The sequence below is a fragment of the Syngnathus typhle genome, linkage group LG8 (assembly GCF_033458585.1).
Source record: "Syngnathus typhle isolate RoL2023-S1 ecotype Sweden linkage group LG8, RoL_Styp_1.0, whole genome shotgun sequence".
NCBI classification, from domain to species: Eukaryota; Metazoa; Chordata; class Actinopteri; order Syngnathiformes; family Syngnathidae; genus Syngnathus; species Syngnathus typhle.
In genome coordinates this window covers 12,742,643-12,750,142 of record NC_083745.1, presented here as the reverse complement: position 1 = coordinate 12,750,142, position 7,500 = coordinate 12,742,643, and the positions used below count along the sequence as shown (strand labels likewise).

General features: G+C 39.4%; 5 non-coding genes across 5 annotated transcripts; all 5 read right to left on the bottom strand.

The window, feature by feature from the left end:
• Positions 1–5,554: 5,554 nt before the first annotated feature.
• Positions 5,555–5,673, bottom strand: LOC133159079 (5S ribosomal RNA). The gene has a single exon (XR_009715587.1). It is a non-coding gene; the product is annotated as a 5S ribosomal RNA (ribosomal RNA).
• A 272-nt stretch (positions 5,674–5,945) lies between these two features.
• Positions 5,946–6,064, bottom strand: LOC133158957 (5S ribosomal RNA). Its single transcript, XR_009715471.1, has one exon. It is a non-coding gene; the product is annotated as a 5S ribosomal RNA (ribosomal RNA).
• A 543-nt stretch (positions 6,065–6,607) lies between these two features.
• LOC133158837 (5S ribosomal RNA) lies at positions 6,608–6,726 on the bottom strand. Its single transcript, XR_009715357.1, has one exon. It is a non-coding gene; the product is annotated as a 5S ribosomal RNA (ribosomal RNA).
• Positions 6,727–6,925: 199 nt separating this feature from the next.
• On the bottom strand, positions 6,926–7,044 carry LOC133159044 (5S ribosomal RNA). The gene has a single exon (XR_009715553.1). It is a non-coding gene; the product is annotated as a 5S ribosomal RNA (ribosomal RNA).
• A 293-nt stretch (positions 7,045–7,337) lies between these two features.
• LOC133158956 (5S ribosomal RNA) lies at positions 7,338–7,456 on the bottom strand. Its single transcript, XR_009715470.1, has one exon. It is a non-coding gene; the product is annotated as a 5S ribosomal RNA (ribosomal RNA).
• Positions 7,457–7,500: the final 44 nt, after the last annotated feature.

Here is a 7,500-nt window from a genome sequence, read left to right as displayed (position 1 = left end):
AAGATGGCCACCTTACATGCAATAGCGTCATTGTTCCATTTTCTTGTTCCCGGCATTTCTCTAAGAGGTAAGGCTCCCTTTGGGTCACTATTTCCGATTGAACGTTACCTCAAAAGAAATTACCCTTTTGTAATTTGCAAGGACCACCTCAACTGACCTTTCTGCTATTTTAATGGCAGTTGACGTAATTATCAATATTCAATGTGGCCCTTCCCCTTTGGAAGAACACCAGTGTTTCATTTTCAATGCTCTTAATGAGAACGTGCTTTGTTCTTTTTGCCTTTAAAATATTAATTATAAATATAGAATGTAAATGCCAAATTTGAATCATCCTTAGTTTCCCACTTGGTTTTAAAACATTGTAATCTATATTGTCGCCCAAACAATTTTTCATACGGGGTTAAACCCACAATACTTGTAATATTTATGTACAGTTTGACCAGGTCTAAGCATTTTGTCCATTATCTTCCAGTTTCTTCCATGCACTTCGGCGATGGTGTGCACAATGATTTTTAAATCTTTATTGAACATTGTGCTTCTTCTCCTCATTACTTGATTTACAAAGTGCCCCCATTATCATGAGAATTTATCTCCGAAATCCCATATCTCTGTATTATTTCTTTGCATAACGTGTTTGCCACTGTTAAGGCATTCAGTGTTTTTGTTGAAACCAATTCAAACCATTTTGAGAATGCATCTTTTATGACCAGGCAGTATAACCCTGTGGATTGCATGTTAAACAAGCTCTACAAAAAAAATTGTTTTGAAAATGTTTTGAATATGAATCAAATCCGTATGTTGTATAAAGCTGACGACTGACCTGCCCCACTATCCCTCCTCTTGAGCCATGTGACACGCACTACGTATGGCTCAATATTGCTGCAATTGGTATAGGTTATTTGGTAGGATAGGTCTGTCTTCTGGTCATTTATAGATGCCATTCTCTACTCTTGCCCCTCTTTTTGTCCATGATTGAATTTCAGTCTATGGACTTTGTCGCTGCACATCTTTAAAAACGTTTCAGGAGTTTAATCTGCTTCTTGTGTGTATAAAATTTGAAGCATCTCTTGCACCACAGCTATGCGGTTCCGTCTGGAAGCTCGTTACCTCTTGAATTTAATCAGCTTCTTGTGTGTGTGCCCTGCACACGTGCATATAGCTACTCTTTGTGGCAATTGGACTGCTTCCACAACTAGCTTAGTTGTAGTTTCTTGTAGTTTCTTTTCAATCAGTTTCTCATCGTTTATCACAAGAATCTTAGTAATTTGAACAAAAATCAAAAAGTATGTTTTATTTTACTCAATTTACTCAAACGATTTAGAGAATCCATATGTAGTAAAGCGTTGTATTACTACATATGATTTCATCTTCATTTAATTTTGACACACCTTTCAAAATGCTTCTCAGTGTCCCAGTGCACACGTTTTGCGTGTGTAACTGGTTGTCTCAACCCGTGTTCCACATCCTAATCTTTCCTCCCTCCAGGTGTCAAACCAATCAAGATAAAGATAAAAATTAACAAAATAACCGCCAGTAAATTAATATAATAGACAATTCTTGTTGTTTCTTAACTTTAACTAACTCAATCACTCTCTTATCCTCAAATGTAAAAACTTGTGTAGTCTTGACACAACCAATCGACTATTTCTTCTAAATTTAGCTTTGAAATGTTGTTATTTAATAATTTTGCTTCATCCAATTCCAGAAAGCAAGTTCTTTCCATCTCTCAAATTTTGTTTCATCAGGGCTAGGCATTAATGCAGTGTGGACCAGTTCCTGCCCACAAAAAATTGCTTGCCTTTCTTTTCTTCTTATTGTCACAAAATTGCTTTTGTTTTGCGGTGCAAATCATATAGACTACAATCTAGCAAATTCTTTTGTGCACCTACATTAGCCAATTTTAACACATAACACTGACAGCACACAGACAACACAAAAACTTACAGCAGAGACACAGCTCACAAACAATACAAACAAACAAACAACGCTGCGCAAACGTCATCCTCTATCTTGACGTTTTGGTTATACTTTTGTTTTCTCATCAGTGCCTTTTATCCTTCATGCAAATATTGTCACATCTTCCTTAAGCATCACTCTCTGAGAAAATCACACTGTCCCTGCCCCGCCCGCAGCCATAGCACCCCTCGTGCGAGGGGGAGGGCGCAGCATCAATGTTGATTGGTCACAGGCTGGCCATTTCCTGCAACAACCATGATGCCGGCCCACCGCCCACACGAGCATAGCAAAAGCCCACGCGGACAGCCCCGCGACAACGCGCAAGCGCAGGCACGCTTATCAGTTTCACCTTTTCAAAGGGCAGGCCAACTTTGCTGTTGCCCTCCCCCATCATGTTCACCTTCAACATCTTTCAGTCTTCTACACAACATTTGCTGTCTCTTATTCTCATCCTATCAAGCCACCATCCTAGTCACTGTCTGCCACGCACGTCTTATTTTCTCTACTGCCACACACTGCTCATCTTAGTTTCTCCAACCAACTTAAACACACCATCATCCACTCCTCAATTTCCCTATTATTGCTCAACAGCCTCCAGAACATTCTCCATTACTGATTTCTTCCATAGGACACACATCTCACTCACACTCATACACACACTCATTCATGAGGATCCTCTGCGCGCACACACACACACACACCAGCACAAAAGGATGACGCACAACATATAAGAACACATAGAACGCACTAAGAACACCTTTTTGCTCGTATTACTTGTCAGATTTATTCTCTATTTTACTTTTAGAAGCTATTTGTAATTCCTTTCCATTTATTTTGCAAATTTTAACTTCAGTGTTACTTTATATTACTTTAACCTTTTAACACAAATATCTCCTGTATATTTAAGCTAATTTCTTTTTAATTTTGCCAGCTAGGTTCCCACTTCATTACATGGAAACCTGACTTGATTTGACTTTGGCCTAGTCATAACTGTCTTTGTTAATTTGTGCAGTCACGTGTCATGTGACCGTTTTCTCCGCAACTCCAGCATTCTATTCGAGGTTGCACAACTCCTCTTCCTCGGCCTCTAAGGCCTTCTCTGTTGGGTATTGCTCGCCCTCCCTGGCCTTTCTGTCCTCTGCCTGCATTTTGGTAAAAAGTGTCACTATCCTGGTCTACCAAAAAGTGTTTTTTGAAGCTTTCATTTGTTTTCGTTTTCGTTTGTCTATTACTACTCTTTCTGCATGGAGGGCGTGATTTATGTATTCCTCCCGCTATGATCTTTAGTTTTGAATTTGTAGCATGTGTTTTCTCTACGTGCTTCTCTACTTTCTCTAGACCTCTCCCTTCTTCTCTAACTCTGTAAATTTTGTTTTTCTCTTGCCTGCCTACTGTTAGGCCCCGTCTCATCATCTTCCTGCCTGCAATACAGCGCTTTCTGAGTTTTCTTTTTTTTTTTTTTTTTCCTTTCTCTCTCTCTCCTGCTACTTTCAACCAAAACACTACATCCTCATCCCCCTCCTCCTTCATCTTTTTGGGGTTTCTTTTAGTCTTTTCTTTTATGGCACCTCTAAGTTCGGTCAATTTGGTTGTTTTAAGTTGACCCTCAAATTTATATTTCTTAACCCATTTATCAAGATTTTTAAGTCGGTCAGGATCCTGCCTTTCAATTATTTCCCAATCCTTACATTTAAGTGCATCTCGGATCTTATTTTTGGTCTGCAAGTTCCCCATTTTAATCAATTTGGTCCCAACTGTAAAACCATAGGGGTTTCTAAAGTCGGGTGTTTCCAGTGGGATAACGAAAAGATCCTGTGGTGATTCTCACTTCTACCAGCGTTCTGGTGGGTTCTGGTGGAGAATCCTTGCCTATTGTGTCCACAGAACCACGTTATGTGTTCCCCACTGCTTTAATATGGAATACTATATCTAGTGATGTGTATTCCCATTCACACTCTCATTCACACAGTTTTACGGAATTTTCGGCTTCACGTGGACTCCGCTGACCTTTTGAGACGGACCTCTCCGTCGGACACTTCTGTCCCTTTATTTAAACGGACCTCTCCGTTTTGTTACCTTTAGACGGACATCTCCGTTTTGTAACTTTTCTTGGACACCTCTGTCCTTTTATTTCAACGGACCTCTCCGTTTTGTTACTTTAGACGGACATCTCCGTTTTGTAACTTTTCTTGGACACCTCTGTCCTTTTATTTCAACGGACCTCTCCGTTTTGGTACCTTTAGAACGGACCTCTCCGTTCTGTCCTAGGACTTTTATAGGGCACGACGAGCCCTCGGCCGCACCACACTTTTAAACAAAAACAAACTCACCCTCTGGTTCTCTTCACCTCTGCACTTCGGATTGCCTTCAACCTCTGGACCCCAGCTGACGAGCAGACAGCCAGCCCTTGAAAAGGATTCTAGGACCTCACCTAGGGAGGTCCTGCCGCGCGCGGTCTATCTGGATCTCCGCTGCCGCCCGCTGGAATCCTCGGGTGTATTGGCATCCGGCTCGAAGGACCAATAAAATGTCAAGTCTAAATACCATCAGACATTTATTTACACGCTGGAAACAAAGAGGAGAAGACAACCAGTATTCTTTTGCTCGCGAGGAGAATTAGGTAGAGGGCCCAGTTCACAGTCCTCCACTAATTCTGACCTGCCCTACCGTCATCTCCTCTTTTTATATTGGGTTGCCCTGGTTACAAGAGGCATTGCTACACTAAAGGGAGGGGAGAGTGTGTCTGTAGCAACGCTGTTTCAGCTAGCTAATACTGTTGTGTGGTGCGAGGCCGCATGGCCTTGGCCGATCCGTGACCCCAGGAATGCAGAGTCTGTTCTTAGATGGTTGGCAGCCTCGTTCCAGGCTGCAATCTCTAAACCTGGATGCCGTGTCTCTGTAAAACATTGCTCTAGACTTTCTTGCTACATTTCACACAATAGTAATAATAATAAGTAAATAATCAGATACCTCTCGTGCAAACACTCTAACAAACGTTAAGTAGATGTGAGATAACTTGCATGAAGTCTACTTAAACAAACATTGAGTAAATATGGGATAACTAAAAAACTGTCTCGGACAAAAACAATTAACAGAGAAAGGACTTCTATTAAACTAACAAAGAACAAAGAACAAAGGTGTTCTGTTTCTAACTAGTGAGGGCCTCTTCATAGATAAGACAAGGAAGGGAGTATAAGGACTCCCCCAAGGCTCATAAGGCACATATGTTGACTTGACCGAAGATATGTGACCTTCGGTTCCAGGCCGACCACGCTTCAGCAAAACTAATTATTCTAACAAATGCTACGGATGACGCCACTATATAGGTTGGAAACTCGGGTTATAATTTCAATGTCGGAGTTTAAACTCGGGTTGCAGTTTCCGAATGCCATACGTAATGGGTGTTGTCAAAATTTGCTTTAACAATTGAAGTGGGGGGAAAATAAATAAATAAATAAATAAATAAATGAGTAAGTAAGTAAGTAAGTAAGTAAGTAAATAAATAAATAAATAAATAAATAAATAAGTAAGTAAATAAATAAATAAATAAATAAATAAATAAATAAATAAATAAATAAATAAATAAATAAATAAATAAAGCTTACAGCACCTGGTATTCCCAGGCGGTCTCCCATCCAAGTATTAACCAGGCCCGACCCTGCTCAGCTTCCGAGATCGGACGAGATCGGGCGTTCTCAGGGTAGTATGGCCGTAAGCCGTGATTATTCTCAAAATCATGCATTTTATATATAATGCTACGGATGACGCCACAGGTTGGAAACTCGGGTTATAATTTCAATGTCGGAGTTTAAACTCGGGTTGCAGTTTCCGAATGCCATACGTAATGGGTGTTGTAAGTAAGTAAGTAAGTAAGTAAGTAAGTAAGTAAGTAAGTAAGTAAGTAAGTAAGTAAGTAAGTAAGTAAATAAATAAATAAATAAATAAATAAATAAATAAATAAATAAATAAATAAATAAATAAATAAATAAAGCTTACAGCACCTGGTATTCCCAGGCGGTCTCCCATCCAAGTACTAACCAGGCCCGACCCTGCTCAGCTTCCGAGATCGGACGAGATCGGGCGTTCTCAGGGTAGTATGGCCGTAAGCCGTGAGCACTCTCAAAATCATGCATTCTATAGATACAATCGCCCCTGAAAGGGCATTTCATGGAAACATGGTTATCATGAAAAGTTATTGACAGCTTTTTATGTGGTAGCACAAATTTGCCATTACGACCTGCATTTTGCTGTATATGTCATGAAAAGTGGAAAAACCCTACATGTAAGCGCAATGTGTTGTTTTGGTTTCTTTTACAAAGAAAAACTGCTGCTTTGAGTTCACAGGGAGCCAGCCTCTTTATTCACTGTACATAGTCTGCTCTCTAGCGGTAAAAGACGTGAACTACAATGCTTCGGATGACGCCACACAATATAGGTTGGAAACTCGGGTTATAATTTCAATGTCGGAGTTTAAACTCGGCTTGCAGTTTCCGAATGCCATACGTAATGGGTGTTGTCAAAATTTGCTTTAACAATTGAAGTGGGGGGTAAATAAATAAATAAATAAATAAATAAATAAATAAATAAATAAATAAATAAGTAAGTAAGTAAGTAAGTAAGTAAGTAAGTAAGTAAATAAATAAATAAATAAAGCTTACAGCACCTGGTATTCCCAGGCGGTCTCCCATCCAAGTACTAACCAGGCCCGACCCTGCTTAGCTTCCGAGATCGGACGAGATCGGGCGTTCTCAGGGTAGTATGGCCGTAAGCCGTGATCATTCTCAAAATCATGCATTTTATAGATACATAGTAAAGTAAGTACTTATAGATTAAGTAAGTAAGTAAGTAAGTAAGTAAGTAAGTAAGTAAGTAAGTAAGTAAATAAATAAATAAATAAATAAATAAATAAATAAATAAATAAATAAATAAATAAATAAATAAATAAATAAATAAATAAATAAATAAATAAAGCTTACAGCACCCGGTATTCCCAGGCGGTTTCCCATTCAAGTACTAACCAGGCCCGACCGTGCTTAGCTTCCGAGATCGGACGAGATCGGGCGTTCTCAGGGTAGTATGGCCGTAAGCCGTGATCACACTCAAAATCGTGCATTTTATATATAATGCTACGGATGACGCCACTATATAGGTTGGAAACTCGGGTTATAATTTCAATGTCGGAGTTTAAACTCGGGTTGCAGTTTCCGAATGCCATACGTAATGGGTGTTGTAAGTAAGTAAGTAAGTAAGTAAGTAAGTAAGTAAGTAAGTAAGTAAGTAAGTAAGTAAGTAAGTAAGTAAGTAAGTAAGTAAATAAATAAATAAATAAATAAATAAATAAATAAATAAATAAATAAATAAATAAATAAATAAATAAATAAAGCTTACAGCACCTGGTATTCCCAGGCGGTCTCCCATCCAAGTACTAACCAGGCCCGACCCTGCTCAGCTTCCGAGATCGGACGAGATCGGGCGTTCTCAGGGTAGTATGGCCGTAAGCCGTGATCACTCTCAAAATCATGCATTCTATAGATACAATCGCCC